The sequence below is a fragment of the Haematobia irritans genome, chromosome 1 (assembly GCF_050003625.1).
Source record: "Haematobia irritans isolate KBUSLIRL chromosome 1, ASM5000362v1, whole genome shotgun sequence".
NCBI lineage: Eukaryota > Metazoa > Arthropoda > Insecta > Diptera > Muscidae > Haematobia > Haematobia irritans.
In genome coordinates this window covers 107,947,498-107,966,398 of record NC_134397.1, presented here as the reverse complement: position 1 = coordinate 107,966,398, position 18,901 = coordinate 107,947,498, and the positions used below count along the sequence as shown (strand labels likewise).

General features: G+C 38.6%; 1 protein-coding gene across 2 annotated transcripts in view; it reads left to right on the top strand.

The window, feature by feature from the left end:
• The window catches only part of LOC142221622 (uncharacterized), a 199,725-nt gene that overhangs the window by 2,633 nt on the left and 178,191 nt on the right, over window positions 1-18,901 (top strand). The gene's annotated exons all lie outside the window — the stretch shown is intronic.

Sequence of the window (18,901 nt, the reverse complement as noted above, 5' to 3'; positions counted from 1 at the left end):
CATACAATAGTCATTATACTTCGCACCAATAGTTTTTGCAAAATCGCCTATCAGGCAGCGACCCGTTATAGCAGATATCAGGAGTGATATCTGGCGTCTCGAGAACACTAGCATATCTAGTGTGCGGTTTAAGTTTAAATGGGGCCATATTTGCTTGGTGTCGTTACAACCCTTACAATTCTCCCATCGAACATTTGCCATCATGACAGCCTTCTCACGCAGTAAGAGCTTGCAGGTAGCCAGAGGCATACCAACAGATTCTAGTTCCCCTGGAATATGTAAGGTAGTTCCTAGCCTTGCTAGCTCATCTGCTTCGCAGTGCCCCGGTATGTTCCTATGGCCAGGCACCCATATTAGGTGAATATTGTGCTGCTCAGCCATCTCATTGAGAGATTTGCAGCAGTCGATGGCCGTTTTCGAGTTGAGGAACACAGAGTCCAAGGATTTTATTGCAGGTTGACTGTCTGAGTATATATTAATGCCAATATTGCTTGGAGCATTAGTGTGCGGTTTAAGTTTAAATGGGGCCATATTTGCTTGGTGTCGTTACAACCCTTACAATTCTCCCATCGAACATTTGCCATCATGACAGCCTTCTCACGCAGTAAGAGCTTGCAGGTAGCCAGAGGCATACCAACAGATTCTAGTTCCCCTGGAATATGTAAGGTAGTTCCTAGCCTTGCTAGCTCATCTGCTTCGCAGTTCCCCGGTATGTTCCTATGGCCAGGCACCCATATTAGGTGAATATTGTGCTGCTCAGCCATCTCATTGAGAGATTTGCAGCAGTCGATTGCCGTTTTCGAGTTGAGGAACACAGAGTCCAAGGATTTTATTGCAGGTTGACTGTCTGAGTATATATTAATGCCAATATTGCTTGGAGCATTACTTCTCAGCCAATTCACAACTTCTCTTATTGCTAATATTTCAGCCTGAAAAACACTACAGTGATCAGGTAATCTTTTCGCTATTCGAAGTTCCAGATCATTAGAATATACTCCGAAACCCACTTGGCCATCCAATTTGGAGCCATCAGTGTAGAAATCTATATATCTTTTATTCCCCGGGGTCCGTGTACACCACGCCTCACTGTTGGGAATTAGAGTCTCAAACTTTTTGTTGAAAAGTGGACTCGCCAAAGTGTAGTCCACTACGTTAGGCACATCTGGCATTATTTTGAGGACCGTAACTTTTTTCCGACCACAGCGATAGCTCGCGCAACCGCACAGCCGTTGTTGCAGCTGACTGTTTGGCCGAAATGTCTAAAGGCAATAGATGCAGTATGACATTAAGGGAATGTGTTCCTGTCTTGCTGAATGCACCTGAGATACAAGTTAACACCAGCCATATGCACATCAGACACACGATATAGCAACAACAACATCAACAGACAACAGGTAAAGTGGGACAATGCTGAGTGGACAGTTCCCACAGATTGGGCAATGCGAGGAAATGACCGCTACACGCGCGGATATACGATATCCAACTCAGCATAATGTGTAGCTATAAGATTAGGTAATTTTAAGTATGTAGAGTTAGTTAGTTTTCCAACTGGCAATTAATAAAGAAGGTTGTTTCAAACTTTAAGTTTGGATCAACAAAAAAATATTTTTTTAAAATTTTTAAAATAAAATAATTTAATTGGCGCCCGAGCGGGTAGGGACCGGTAGGTTCGCGGAAAAAGTCCTTCGAAAAATAAGGACTCGACGAAGTTATAAATCTTCTAAGTGACGTTTCCCAATGGGCCTCCTATAGCCCCATGTAAGTGGACAAAAAAAAGGAAATAACGGTCGTCCGTGAAAAAAAATACCTACTGCCCTGCAAACCCGAAAAAACAAAAACAAAACTTTTTATGTGAAGAAAGAGGCCCCCTAGTAACTTCATTGTAAACGGGACGGTTGTTATAATACGCCAGCCGCTTCACGGTAGACTAAGTGTTCGACATAAAACTAAAAAAATTAATTAAGTGAGAACAGGAAAATACAAATAAAGTTAAGTGAAAAATAAATAAAAAAAAATATAATAATTGTGAAGAACCAAATTCTAATATTTAAATTGAGCTAAGAACAAAAAGTGTAAAATTAACTAAGAAATACCAAGAAATTAAACATAAGCGTTTAAGTGAAAAATATGTATATATCAAAATCTTTAACAGTCAAGAACATAAATATTGAAATTGTGGAAATTAATTAAGAAATAGTGAAAATAATTAACAATCAAACTTAAAAAACTAAAGAAAATAAAATAATAAACAACAAGACTACAGTAATAAAATCCTTAAAGGTCAACAGCAGCAGCACGAAGCAACAAAATCTGGATCAAACAACAGCAGCAGCAGGAAGCAGCAAACACTGGAACATGATTTTTTTTATTGTAAGCCTTATTTTTTATTATTATTATTATTCTAATTGTTTGAAAATCCAAGAAAATTTACGTAAAGTCTTATTTATGTTATAATCGGAAAAGTAAAAAAAAAAAAAATCTGTAAACTAAAGAAAATTACAATTGAGTTATAGTTAAAAAAATATATATATTAAGCAATTAAAAAATATATTATTTCACTCGCGTTATATTCAGAAAAAAAAAAAAATAATAAGAAAATATAAAAATGTCAAACCCAAGTAGTAGCCTTATTAGACCCCCCGTCTTGAGCTCCTCAATTCCCCAACCTCCTTCGATTCCTTCACAACCATCTACCTTATCTCCTCAACAGTTGACATCGACAATTACGGAAATTGTCCAGAACGTTTTGGAAACTCGGTTCCAAAATGTATTCCAAACTACTGCGAATACTGACTTTTCAAAATTTTCGGATCAAGCCATTGATCCCGCGCATGTGAACGATTTCACTGGACTAGACAAAATCCCTGATGTGGTTCGCTGTTTGCGAGAATTCTCTGGAAATCCAGAAGAATTCAATTCCTGGAGGAAAAGTGTGGATCGGGTTCTCCAGATCTACGAGCCTATTAGGGGCACCTCTAAATACTATGGCATTTTAAACACGATTCGAAATAAGATTACAGGCAGTGCGGATACTGCTCTGGAGTCTTATAACACTCCGTTGAATTGGAAGGCAATTTCAAAGTGCCTCACTCTTCATTTCGCGGATAAACGGGATATTCGAACATTGGAATACCAAATGATTTCCTTGGTTCAAGGCAATCAAACTGTACAAGACTTTTATCAAAAAGTCTACACTCATTTATCCTTGATTCTGAATAAAATTGGTTCAATGGATTTAGCTGATGAACCATTACAACTTTTGACTCAGACTTACCGAGACAAGGCGCTCGATACATTTGTAAGATGCCTCAAAGGAGATTTAGCACGTCTTCTAGGTATGAAAGAGCCGACGGACTTGCCACAAGCCCTTCATTTATGTCTAAAATTGGAGAATCAGGATTTCCGCTCCAACAATGCGAGTAAAATCCCACAAGAAACGCGATACGTGCCGAAGAAAAATGTTCAGCACAAGGACCATCCTGGTCACCGAACCTTTTTCCCTCAGCTGGCTCACATTCCGCAGCCACAAACGAGTGTTTATAGAAATAATAATTTTTCGCTTTATAATCCAGTACCCCAAACAAATGTTTTCCGAAACACTAATTTTTCTCATAGACCTGTTCAAAATTTTTATAATGGATATCAAAATATACCTCAACAACCTCAATTTGTACCCCCGCGTCCATTCGCGCCTAAACCTCAAGCAAGACCGGAGCCAATGGAAGTAGACCCCAGCTTGCGCTCAAATAGGATAAATTATATGAATAGACCAAATCCAAACGATTTCCAAGGAAAAAGACCAGCTTCGCTAGGTTTCCAAAATCCTACTAGCAAAGTACAGCGGAACTTCCATTTGGAAACCAATAACACGCCTGAAGAGATGAGCTACTACAGCCATCCGCCGAGTAATGTTGAACCTAGTTACCAACCCGTGTATAATAATTCATACGAGGTACAAGAATATTTCCAGCAGATTCCACAGGAATCCGTCACATTAGCAAATCAACAGGATCAACCGGATGACTTTAGCGATTTACATTTTTTAGGTTAACCGACTCCTCGTTGCCCTACGTTAAATGCAAATCGAGGAGTGGAGAAATTCTTAACATCCTTATAGACACCGGGTCGACAAAAAATTATATTCAGGCAACACTACCTTCTAAAATAATCCCGAATGAGGAATCATTTTTTGCAAAATCAGTCGCAGGCCAAATAGAAATAACCCACCATACTTTTATTAATTTATTCAACGTTCGAGACATTAATCTGAAATTTTACATTTTACCCACGTTGACGTCCTTTCATGGGATATTAGGACACGATAGCCTTAAAGAACTAGGAGCAGTTATGCATTTGAAGGAAAACTATATGACAATTAGTAATGGTACGAGGATAAAATTATTTCAAAATACGACACAAGCAGTGATAGACGTAAAAGACGACCATATGACTAAAGACCAAAAGGAAAAATTAGGTAGGTTAATATCGAAAGTACCAAATCTTTTCGCTGAACCTGATAGGAAGTTAACGTTCACGACAAAGGTAATAGGCGAAATTCGTACAAAGAATGATACTCCAGTTTATACACGATATTACCCATACCCAATGTCCCTAAAATCAGAAGTGGAAAAGCAGGTCCAAGAACTGCTTAAGGATGGAATTATTAGACCATCACGGTCTCCGTATAATTCACCTGTCTGGATTGTGCCAAAAAAACCTGACTCACCGGGTAACAAACAGTACAGGCTAGTAACAGATTATAGGAAACTTAACTCAGTTACTATAGCGGACAGATACCCAATTCCGGACATCACTGAAGTCCTTGCGCAGTTAGGAAGTAACACTTTTTTTTCGGTGCTTGATTTGAAAAGCGGCTTCCATCAGATCCCGCTAAAAGAATCCGATATAGAAAAGACAGCCTTTTCCATCAATAATGGAAAGTACAAATACACTAGATTGGCCTTTGGCTTGAAAAATGCCCCGTCAATCTTCCAAAGGGCATTAGACGACATTCTCCGCGAATGCATTGGTGTATTCTGTTACGTTTACATTGACGATATTATTGTATTTAGTAAATCTGAAAATGAACACATTCAGCATCTGGAAGAAGTCTTTCAGACACTTGAGGATGCCAATATGAAAGTTCAATTGGACAAATGTCATTTTTTCAAAAAATCTGTAGAATTCTTAGGCTTCATTATTTCCTCTGAAGGAATCACCACGAATCCTGCAAAAACAGAGGCTATTTCTAAATTTCCGCCACCCACAACTTTGAAAGAATTAAGATCTTTCCTAGGTCTGTCGGGTTACTATCGAAGATTTATTCAGGACTATGCGAAACTTGCGAAACCCCTAACATCTCTTTTAAGAGGGGAGGAAGGACGTGTGTCCAAAAATCAATCAAAATCCATAAGAATAAATCTTGATTCTGAAGCTTTGGCCGCCTTTCAAAAAATAAAATCTACCCTTGTATCAAGAGACATAATATTGACATACCCAGATTTTACTAAAGACTTTGACTTGACCAGCGACGCATCGAATTTTGCTATTGGTGCAGTTCTTTCACAAGAGGACAAGCCAATAATGTTCATTTCAAGAACATTAAGCAAAACAGAAGAGAATTATGCCACAAATGAAAAAGAAATGCTGGCAATTATATGGGCTTTAAATTCACTTAGGAACTACCTATACGGTACAGCTAAGGTGAATATTTTTACCGACCACCAGCCCCTTACCTATGCGTTGAGCAATAAAAACAACAACAGTAAGATGAAAAGATGGAAAGCCATCTTGGAAGAGTACAACTACATGTTGCACTATAAACCAGGAAAGGCAAATGTGGTAGCAGATGCTATGTCACGTATTCCCAATGTTCCTGTGAATACTTTAACGTCTAGTGTACATAGTGATGAAAGCTCGTCACAAAATCTTATTTACTCTGTCAATGTACCCATTAATGCATTCAAGAATCAAATCCTTCTGGAAACAAATGATTCTGAATCTTCGTATCAGTTCAAAATTATTTTTCCAACTTACCATAGACACATAATTACAGAACAAAATTTCAATTCGGACAATTTGGTAAAAATTCTAAAACGTTATTTAAATCCATCCGTAATAAACTGTATTAAGACCACCGAAGATACGATGGGAAAAATACAGGAAATTTACCCACTCCACTTTAGCAGCTATAAGATAAGATTTTCCCAAGTACAGGTTGAAGACGTCACCAACGACCAAAAACAGCAGGACATAATCTCCTAATTCAAAATATTATACCCTTACCCAGTAGTAAAAATAATTATAATAATAGTAATAGTATAAGAAAAAAAGATCAATAAATTTAATCGGAACAGCGTGGAAATATATAGCTGGTACCCCAGATTTTGATGATTTTGAAGATCTAAAATTTAATATAAATGATTTGAACGAAAATAATAATAGGCAAATAATAATAAATCAAAATGTTATTGAGAGACTAAACAATGTAAGCGAAGTAATTAATAGAATGTCGAATGCCATAGGCAAGGACAAATATTTAATAAATGAAATAACGATAAATTTACAGAATCGCGTAAGAATGATAAAAGAAGAATTAGTTAATATTAATTACGCCATACAATGGGCAAAAAGTGGAATAATAAACTCATTAATCTTGAATAAAATTGAAATTAAATTAGCTATGGAAAAACTAAAGGAAGAAAATATGCCATTCAGAACAGTAGAAGAGGCGGTGGAATACGCCGAAGTGAAAATTATGTATAACAACTCAACTATTTTGTATCTTATTAAAATTCCCTTAACAAATAAAAAAATATATGAAAACTTTATAATACGACCAGTTAAGAAAAATAATAAAATTATAAAATTACCCTTCAAAGAAATAATTAAAAACAATAATGAAATGTACGGAATAAAAAATAAATGTTTAGATTATAATGTAGTTAAAATATGTAACACTATTGACATAATTGATATAAGCAACGATCCCTGCATCCCTCGCATCATCAATAGTCAAAAATCCTCATGCACCTACACCAATAGTCAACACATCCCACAAATAGAAAATTTAAACCAAGGAGTAATTTTATTAAACGATTACAATGATTCTATTCTAATAAATGAAGCGAAACGCAATCTGGCTGGCACGTTCTTAATCAAATTCATGAATTCTACAATCACCGCACAAGGGAAAATGTACCGTAATCTAGAAGCCCCAAAAGTAAAAATCATTTCTGCTATGCTTCAACCCACACCTGAAGAAGAAAACCTTGAAAACCTGCTAACAATAGAAAGCTTGAATGAGCTCCACCTAAACAACACACATGAATTACAGACGATTAAGCTCGGAACAGTTATAAATGGATCTTCAACTATTATATTGATACTCCTGGCTTCTATCATTGGATTCATCATCCTAAGGGCATCCAAGACCTCACCCAATATGAACAGGACCATTGCGAACAAACAAGAAATTCAATTCCCCAATGCACCCACAGTCATCTTAGCCAATAGAACTCCATCCAATTTACGATTGAATGATATCCCATATTTTTGAAGAAAAAACAGACAATTGAGGGCAATTGTATTTAAGAGGGGAGGAGTTAACACCAGCCATATGCACATCAGACACACGATATAGCAACAACAACATCAACAGACAACAGGTAAAGTGGGACAATGCTGAGTGGACAGTTCCCACAGATTGGGCAATGCGAGGAAATGACCGCTACACGCGCGGATATACGATATCCAACTCAGCATAATGTGTAGCTATAAGATTAGGTAATTTTAAGTATGTAGAGTTAGTTAGTTTTCCAACTGGCAATTAATAAAGAAGGTTGTTTCAAACTTTAAGTTTGGATCAACAAAAAAATATTTTTTTAAAATTTTTAAAATAAACTAATTTAATTTACACAAGCAGGCCATACGCTGAACTTTGTCTAAACTTGTCGACTGGTGAAGTGCCGGCCACCAGACTACAACACCATATAGCATTATAGGTCTAACCACTGCCGTGTATAGCCAATGTACAATTTTTGGTTTTAGTCCCCACTTTTTTCCTATTGCCTTTTTGCACGAGTATAAAGCTACCGTTGCTTTCCTCGCCCTTTCTTCAATATTAAGCTTAAAGTTCAGCTTCCTGTCCAAAATAACGCCAAGGTATTTTGCACACTCCCTAAAGGGAATTTCAATACCCCCTAAGGAAATGGGCCTAACCGTGGGAGTTTTGCGATCTTTGCAGTACATGACTAGTTCTGTCTTTGCAGTATTTACCCCAAGACCATTATCTTTCGCCCATTTCTCAGTCATCCGGAGGGCTCTCTGTATAATATCTCTAACTGTTGATGGGAATTTTCCCCAGACTGCTAGCGTCACATCATCTGCGTATGCCACCACTTGCATCCTTTCTTTTTCTAGGGAAACCAGAAGTTCGTTTATAGCAACATTCCAAAGAAGAGGTGGTAGAACTCCTCCTTGAGGAGTGCCTCTGTTCACATACCTTTGTATGTTTGCTTGTCCTAGTGTGGCTGAAATGCGGCTCTTCCTTAGAAGTTCGTCTAACAGCCTAAGTATACCTGGATCAACATTTAGAGTTGTCAGTCCATTTAATATCGAGCTCGGATGGACGTTATTGAACGCCCCTTCGATGTCTAGAAATGCCACGATTGTGTATTCTTTGACAGATAGTGAGCTTTCAATAAAGCTGACTAGTTCATGTAATGCGGTCTCAGTAGACCTGCCCTTCGAGTATGCATGTTGTCGTTTCGAGAGCAAACTTGAATCGATGCTAGTTCTAAGATAAATATCTACTATCCTTTCCAGAGTCTTAAGTAGGAATGATGATAAGCTGATTGGTCGGAAATCCTTCGCATTCGAGTGAGAGGCTTTTCCCGCTTTAGGTATGAAAACGACTTTTGATTCCCTCCACTTTCGTGGAATATATGCTAAGTTGATACATCCTATATATATCGCCGACAACCAGGGGATAATTCTGTCAGCCACCGCTTGTAACTCCGCCGGAGTAATTCCATCAGGTCCGGGGGATTTGAATGATCCAAAGCTATTTAACGCCCATTTTATTCTCCATTCTGATACAATTTCCTCGATAGGAAACAACCGCTGAGCCACTATGGCACCGCCAGTGCATGGTTCAACCGTCTGATTTCCGGGAAAATGTGTGTCCAATAGTACCTCCAGCGTCTCCTCACTGGACGTTGTCCATTTGCCCTCCGATGTTTTAATGAAACCTGGAGCGGAGCTCGTGGATGCTAGTACCTTCCGTAGTCTGGAAGCCTCGGATGTATTCTCAATGCTGCTGCAGTAATCATTCCAAGAGTTATGCTGAGCCTTTCTCAGTTCTCGCTTGTATTCTCTCAGATTCTTCTTGTAAGCGTCCCAATCCACAGGAGCTCTGGTGGACTTTGCTTTGTTAAAGAGCTTCCTGTACAATTTCCTCATATTATCTAACTCCGTAGACCACCATGGTGGTAGATTTTTCCCCCTTGGCTTCCCCTTAGGGCATGCAGCTTTTAGTGAAATGTTGAAGGCCTTAGTAATCCTCTCCACTGTGTGTTCGATAACTTGCACAGTGCTCATATTTGTCTCTGGTATTTCCGGTATCATCATATTGAACGATTCCCTATACCTATTCCAGTCAGCTTTCCTAACATTTGGCGGAAATATGGTCTTGGTGGTATGAACATCAAATTTGAAACTGATGTAGCGATGATCTGAGAAGCTGTGTTCATTTAAAATCTGTCACTCAGATATCATTTCATTCAGTTCTTGCGAGGCCAAGGTGATGTCCAAAACCTCTTGCCTGTTTTTAGTGACAAAGGTTGGGGCATCTCCCTTGTTGCAAACTACCAGATTAGTACGCAAAATAAACTCTATTAGCGACTCTCCCCTTGCATTAGTATCACTACTTCCCCATATACTATGATGCGCATTCGCATCGCATCCCATAATGAGTTTCGTCTTTGTTTTCAGTGACTCCTCAACTAAGGTCTTAACGGCACATGGAGGCATCTCCCTGTCATGTCCCATATAGACCGAAGATACCCAATATTTGCTTTTGGCTATTTCTAAATTGGCAACGACAGTGTCTGCATTGCACATTGAAGGAAGCAGAAACAAGTTAAGCTCGCTTTTGGCAATTATACAGGCTCGAATTACATCATTACCAGTATACTGCAATAGTTTGAACCCCGGAGTACTTAATTCACATATTTTGTTTCTATAAACATATGGTTCTTGAATAAGAACTATGTCTATGTCCCCTTTCATCAGGAGAACTTTTAAGGCAGCACATGCAGCCTTACAATGATGAAGATTTATCTGGAGATCCGTAGGACCATCGAGATTTTCAACAACCGTCACATCAACCGCTTCAATCGATTCATCTAGAATGTCCTCTTCAGAGATATCGGTGACTCTCGCAATAACCATAGGTTCAACTTTGGTGAGTTCTGATGCAGTAGAAGCCTCCTCACGCATACGGTATCTATCCATGTCTTCAACTTTGGTATCTCCCTCGACTTCGCAAGAGGATCCGCTTACTTCTGACTCAGACAGAGGCTTGTCCATTTCTGAATCCTTTAGCTGATCGTTTTTATACACCTTCATTTGGATATAATGAAAGCCATAACATACACGGCCGTGAGACTTTGCTAGATGTGGCAAAGACTGAGTGTTCAATTTTAACACTGCATGCCGTCTTGGCCCATCCACTTCATCCAAACGGCCAACCTTTCAATCAGCTGTTGGAAGATCTGGATTGCATTGTTTCAGTCTATTTAAAATAGATTCAGGGTCAGGAGGGTTTGCAGGTATCCACGCATGTGCTCTAGGTCTAGCCGGTATGTCTTTCTTCTCGACTAACTTTAGAGCAGCTCCTTCCCAAACTTCACCAATTAGTATCAGAGCAGCTTTAAAACATTCTATAGACCTCTGGTCCTCAAATGCGACTAGCTTAAATCGTCCTTGATACCAATCAGCCTCTTGGTGTCGAGGATCTGGGCCGGGAAACTTTTCCAGCACCTGTGAGTAGACGCCAGACATAGCATTCTCAATTTCCCCCCATTTTTGCTTTGGAACCATATCGTCCAATGCTCCTTTATTTATGATAGCCATCACAAGGCTGTCTTTAGCAACTGAGGCAAACGATCGTTGATCCCTTTTGGAGGATGGCAGCTCATCCGGTGATCGTTCCCTTTTTCCAGCCTCAAGAATTCCTTGAGCCCATTTTAAGGAATCGCTTTGTTTAGCCGACAACGTGCTTGGGTCGACTGATCCTAATTTCTTTAGGATAAACGAAGCATTTCTGCGTTCCTTGAATCTATTTCGTGAGGGATTACCTCCTTTTGATGCCGATACCTTGGAAAAGGTTCGACTTGTCAAATTGTCGCCACCTGTCGACCCGTCTACAGGTCGACTAATTGGGCCTAACTCTTGGTCATTGCCCAAATTTATAACTCCAGTCGATACCCGTCCACTGGGCCCTGAAGTTAGCAACCCAGTGGATGTCTTTGAATTTCTTCGCATGGTGGCCTAATATCCCACCACACTTGAAATTCGTAGTAGGTACTTATTACGATGATTTTATCCGCTATTAAAAAACACGTCCGTTCCGTTCGACGGTTGAATGAATAATGGTATCGATACTATCGGATTTTGTGTAATAACTAATTATTTCCGATTTAATTAAACAAAAGTAAGATTGTTTTTCTTGTGCGATTTAAACTCGTATTTTATTGAGTGTATATTATTAAACGAATAATGGTAATTACTAAGGTCCATTGAAAACATGTTGACATTATTTGATTTCAAACAAGTCCTTTTTTTGAAATGGTGGATCAAATTTTGCTGAATACTCGTCCAGACTCCGTGGATGCTGGTATGTAAAAAAACGTAAGGTCCAAGATTTATCTCCGACATCCCGATGAAAATCATTGCAAAATTTATCACAATGGACTGAATACTATATGTGAGCCTGAAATAAATCGGGCTGCCACTTTAACCTAACGTTCTAAATTTGAGTTTTTTAATTGATGTTAACTTGCGCTTCCCGGTGTTTATTGTATGGACAAAATTTTGCTACAAAATAAGAGAAGAGGTAATTATTTTAATGCAAAGTCGTAACTGCAGGACAAAAGAATCAGTTTTTAAAAGAATAACTTTTTAGACATATAAATAAATCGGAATGGTTAATGTTTGCTTTATTTTTACCTACATTAGTTCATAGCATCGCCGACACATTTTGGTGACTTGGAGTTCTTCGATAGTATCGCTATCGGAAAATAAATATCGATAGTACCATCAAAAAAACTATCGATAGTTTTGCAGTATACGGGAGTCGTTATTGGAAGAGGTTGATTCTTTTGTTGATCTTGGTATTGTTATGGATCGTAAGCTTAATTTTAATGAACATATTAATTCGATGGTGAATAAGACATCTGCGGTTCTAGGATTCATGAAGCGTTGGGCGAAGGAGTTTTCGGACCCTTATCTTACCAAGAGGCTTTTTTCTGTCCTTGATAGACCCATCCTAGAGTATGGCTCTCCCGTATGGGATACCTAATATGATGTTTACATTGAAAGGATAGATTGGTGCAGAAGCAGTTTTTGTTGGTCGCTTTGAGGCTTCTCCATTGGAACAGTGTCTTTGTTCTTCCTCCTTACACTTCTATATTGAGACTGATTGATTTACCCACTCTTAAGAGCCATCGTACGATGTTGAGCTCTATGATAATATAAAGGTCAGTTAGTGGTGATATTCCATGCTCGGAATTGATATCTAGAATTAGGAGTAATATTCCTTTCAGGGCTTTTAGGAATTTCCAGTTCCTTTTCATTGATTTTCAACTTTCTAATTATGCCTCGTTAGAGTCTATTCGTTAGATATTCCCTGTAAGACATATCTCTAAGAGTACACTGAAAATGTACACTTGATGAGAGTCGACTTTTCTTATGTATTTTGAAATGCTGAATTCGAAAAAAAAGTTTAAAAAAGAGCGAAAAACTAAAAATAACCGGGTATCTCAAAAACTGTTCGATATATTTTTTTTAATTTTTTCAAATTCAGCAGATCTCTTGTTAAGGCATTTTCTTCGAAATTGGAAATTTGGTTCGATTTTGGAAAAAAAATTTTGTCGAAAATAAAATTTCGTTGTCTGATGTTATGAGAAATATATTTTCATTTTTTCCCCTAGTTAGAAAGATGATAAGCAAGGATGCTTGGTTGGATTCTAGCCGAATAAGGTATTTCATTTATTATCGTACAAAGTGATACAAAGTCACATATATATATATATATATATATATATATATATATAATATATATATATATATATATATATATATATATATATATATTATATATATATATATATATATATATATATATATATATATATATATATATATATATATATATATATATATATATATATATATATATATATATATATATATATATATATATATATATATATATATATATATATATATATATATATATATATATATATATATATATATATATATATATATATATATATATATATATATATATATATATATATATATATATATATATATATATATATATATATATATATATATATATATATATATATATATACGATTGAATCAGAAGAAAAAAATTGTCTTCTGATTCAATCACGAAATTAATTGATCCAATTAATTTTTTAATTGAAATGTCTTCAATCACGAAAATGATAGAAAATTGGAAATTAAAAAAATACTTGATTAAAAAATTACTTGATTTTATTAGAAATTTCCAATTATTTTTATACCCTCCATCATAGGATGGGGGTATATTAACTTTGTCATTCCGTTTGTAACACATCGAAATATTGCTCTAAGACCCCATAAAGTATATATATTCTGGGTCGTGGTGAAATTTTGAGTCGATCTATGCATGTCCGTCCGTCCGTCCGTCCGTCCGTCTTTTGAAATCACGCTAACTTCCGAACGAAACAAGCTATCGACTTGAAACTTGGCACAAGTAGTTGTTATCGATGTAGGTCGGATGGTATTGAAAATGGGCCATATCGGTCCACTTTTAAGTATAGCCCCCATATAAAGGGACCCTCAGATTTGGCTCGTGGAGCCTCTAACAGAAGCATATTTCATCCGATCCGGCTGAAATTTGGTATATGGTGTTGGTATAAGGTCTCTAACAACCATGCAAAAATTGGTCCATATCGGTCCTTAATTATATATAGCCCCCACATAAACCGATCCCCAGCTTTGGCTTGTGGAGCCTCTAAGAGAAGCATATTTCATCCGATCCGGCTCAAACTTGGTACATGGTGTTGGTATATGGTCTCTAACAATCATGCAAAAATTGGTCCACATCGGTCCATAATTATATATAGCCCCCATATAAACCGATCCCCAGATTTGGCTTGCGGAGCCTCAAAGAGAAGGAAATTTCATCCGATCCGGCTGAAATTTGGTATATGGTTTCTAACAACCATGCAAAAATTGGTCCACATCGGTCCATAATTATATATAGACCCCATATAAACCGATCTCCAGATTTGGCTTGCGAAGCCTCAAAGAGGAGCAAATTGCATCCGATCCGGCTGAAATTTGGTACATGGTATTGGTATATGGTCTCTAACAACCGTGCAAAAATTGGTCCACATCGGTCCATAATTATATATAGCCCCCATATAAACCGATCCCCAGATTTGGCTTGCGAAGTCTCCAAGAGAAGCAAATTTCATCCAATCCGGTTGTAATTTGGAACATGGTGTTAGTATATGATCTTTAACAACCGTGCCAGAATTGGTCCATATCGGTCCATAATTATATATAGCCCCCATATAAAACATTCTCCAGATTTGACCTCCGGAGCCTCTTGGAGGAGCAAAATTCATCCGATCCGGATCAAATTAGGCACGTGGTGCTAGTATATTGTCGCTAACAACCATACCAAAATTGGTCCAATCACACAAAAATTGGTCCATATCGGTTCATAATCATGGTTGCCACTAGAGCCAAAAATAATTACCAAAATTTTATTTCTATAGAAAATTTTGTCAAAATGTTATTTCTATAGAAAATTTTGTCAAAATTTTATTTCTATAGAAAATTTTGTCAAAATTTTATTTCTAGAGAAAATTTTGTTAAAATTTTCTTTCTATAGAAAATTTTGTCAAAATTTTTATTTCTATAGAAAATTTTGTGAAAATTTTATTTCTATAGAAAATTTTGTTAAAATTTTATTTCTGTAGAAAATGTTGTCAAAATTTTATGTCTACTTTGTCAAACTGAATTATATACGTATTGGATCGATATGTTTTGATTTAATATATACCACGTATGGACTTACATACAATTTAGAAGATGGTGTTAGGAGGTTTTAAGATACCTTGCCATCGGCAAGAGTTACCGCAACTTAAGTAATTCGATTGTGGATGGCAGTGTTTAGATGAAGTTTCTACGCAATCCATGATGGAGGGTACATAAGCTTCGGCCTGGCCGAACTTACGGCCTTATATACTGGTTTTAATTGATTCAATTAAAAATTTAATTGATGTTGAGTGCAAAACTCAATTAATTTTTTTCCATTAAAAACGTAATTTTTTCCGTTACTTTCTTAGCTGGCTTTGTGTTTTTAGTTGGATTGAAAATGGATACCTGAATATAAATTTTTATTTAAAAATTAAAAAATGTATATCACTTTTTTTTAAGTGACTTTGTCTTTCTAGTCTGGAGAAGGTTCATCCCGGGGAGCCTTCTCCGTTTGCTGTTGGTCCGAGCCGGGATAGAGGAGAACCCCGGACCATGGTATTGTTCAGTCTGCCGAAACCTGATCCACCACCGTTCGGTTTCGGTCAGGTGTAACCGGTGCTTGGAGTGGGTGCATTACCGGAACTGCTCCGGCTTAACGTCGCTGCGGGAGTATAGTCATACTGACTACGTGGCAGGATGCTGTGCCAGCGACAGCAGCAGTGGGTCGTCTGACTATGCGACCCCCGACATCATCAACGCAGCAGCCGCTCGCTTCATACCTGCTGGTCGAATTGCCCAAGTGAGGCCCAACTTCCCAGCCGAAGCGGCGGGACTCGCAGACGAGCGTGATGAACGCCGTCGAGCTAACCCTGCTGACCCTAGAATCGGGGAACTGAATTTAGAGATTAGTAAGATAGTCGACGAGCACAAGAGGAACACTTGGTTGGAGCACCTGAAGCAATGTAACTTAGGCATAGGGACTGGTAAATTGTGGTCAACAGTGAGAGCCCTCTCGAACCCCGCTACAAGGGATGATGGGATTTCAGTCACCTTTGGCGACGTGGCTGTGACTGATCCGAAGAGATGCGCCAAATACTTCAATCGACTGTTTGTCGAGCATCCCGAGAGTGATAGAGCGAAAAGGAGAGCCACTCGTCGCATACGTGGTCTCCGAGCCGACGACACACCACAATTTACCGCAGCCGAAGTTACCAATGTCATCAACAGCGCGAAACCATCTAAGCCGCTGGGCCCCGACGAAATTTCAATGGTAATGCTGAAGCATCTGGGAATACTGGGAGTTGAGTACCTGACCAGACTCCTCAATTTGTCCTTAGAATCATACCCGATGTCTGGAAGATGGGAAGAGTGATTCCACTACTGAAGCCAGGCAAAGATTCGAGTAAAGGTGAATCGTACAGACCGATATCCCTTCTCTCGCCAGTAGCCAAGACACTTGAGGCACTACTCCTCCCCAGCCTTGTGGAGAATTTTCCAGCTGCCCACCATCAACATGGATTCCATAAGGTATACAGTACGACGACGGCCTTACATGCCATTTCGACACATATCAATAAGGGACTTAATCAGCCCAGGCCGTGTCATAGGACGGTCCTCGTGGCGCTTGACCTATCGAAAGCATTCGATACGGTCAACCATGCCACATTATTCGACGACATCGAGAATACGTCCCTACCGGCAGGAACGAAGCGTTGGGTTCTTAATTATATGTGTGGACGCCAGTCGTACGTGGAATTCAGGGACAAAAAGTCAAAACCCCGTAGAGTTAAACAGGGAGTTATAAGGCAATTGACCGGTCAGTGGTAAACTATGCAGCTCCAGTGTGGACACCGCAGACCAGTGACACGCAGTGGAGTAACACACAGACCTGCCAGAACGCTGCCCTTAGAAATGCGACTGGGTGTCTCCGCAGCACACCCCTGGATCACCTTTATGTGGAGACAAAGATCATCCCTGTACGAAGACACAATTACATGTTGTCAAAGCAGTATCTCCTGGGTTATTATCCCAGTAATCATCCAAACCACCATCTCATGGATACACAACCACCACCCAGGAACGTAAGGGTTGATATACATCATCTAGAGCGCGAGATCCAGCATTACGAAAGAGAGCCTCTAGATCAAGCAGCGTACCAGGCAGTTTTGAACAGGATTCATGAGGATACTGTAGCTGAAGCGGTGAGAAGTTACAAGGTTAATCCTGTTCTCCGAGTCCGTCCACCGCCCATAGCACCGGAGGAAAGAGACCTCCCACGGCAGACTAGGCTAGTAGCAGCCTTCAGAACGGACATCAACGATTGCGATTTCTATTGTGAGTGCAAAAAGTCTGCCATATTTCTGCGGGCGCAATTTATCCAATTTATCAATTTAAAGACAACAATGTACGTGAGCAATTGCTGCACCTCCAAGAGAAGGCATCCGATTTTGCTGAAATTGTAGCGAGAGCGCTGGCGTTGGAAGCAGCAAAGCTGGATTCTAGGCAACTTGCAAACAAATCATCACAAGAACAAAATGAAATAAACAAAATATCAAAAAGGACTGCAAATCATCAAAATAACAAAAGTCACCGAAAATATAATCGGCCCAATGCAAAACAAGGAAAATATGAAATCGATTATAAAGCACTGGAACTTAATGGTCTTTGTTTGAGATGTGGACCTGACAACCACTTCGTAAAAAGAGTGTCAAAGAGTAACAAAAACAGTTTGACATGTTCTGAATGCAAAAAGACCGGGCATGTAGTGAAGGTATGTATCAAAGCTCGTTTAAGTGTAGGGAAGTCGAATCACGAAGCAAATCAAATCCAAAATATACACCCATACGGAGTTTTAAGCGTAGCCCAAGTAAATCAAAATAACTGGTTGGCTGATAAGTCCCCGGTCTGACACATAGATGGCGTCGCTAGTATTAAATGCATATTATTTTTATATAGTACCAATCTTCAAATGATTCGTGTCAAAATTTTACGTCTGTAAGTCAATTAGTTTGTGAGATAGAGCGTCTTTTGTGAAGCAACTTTTGTTATTGTAAAAAAAAAATGTTTTGATAAAATACGGTAGAAGCAAAAACTTGGCTTGATAATGAGTTTCCGGACTCTGACCCAGGGAAATCAACAATAATTGATTGGTATGCAAAATTCAAGCGTGGTGAAATGAGCACGGAGGACGGTGAACGTCATCAATATTTGGATATGGGTGCCGCGCGAGCTCACATTTGACCAAAAACAACAACGTGTTGATGATTCTGAGCGGTGTTTGCAGCTGTTAACTCGTAATACACCCGAGTTTTTCCGTCGATATGTGACAATGGATGAAACATGGCTCCATCACTACACTCCTGAGTCCAATCGACAGTCGGCAGAGTGAACCGTCTCCGAAGCGTGGAAAGACTCAAAAGTCCGCTGGCAAAGTATTGGCCTCTGTTTTTTGGGATGCGCATGGAATAATTTTTATCGATTATCTTGAGAAGGGAAAACCCATCGACAGTGAGTGACTATTATATGGCGTTATTGGAGCGTTTTATGGTCGAAATCGCGGCAAAACGGCCCCATATGAAGAAGAAAAAAGTGTTGTTCCACCAAGAACGATGGCAAAAATTCATGAATTGGG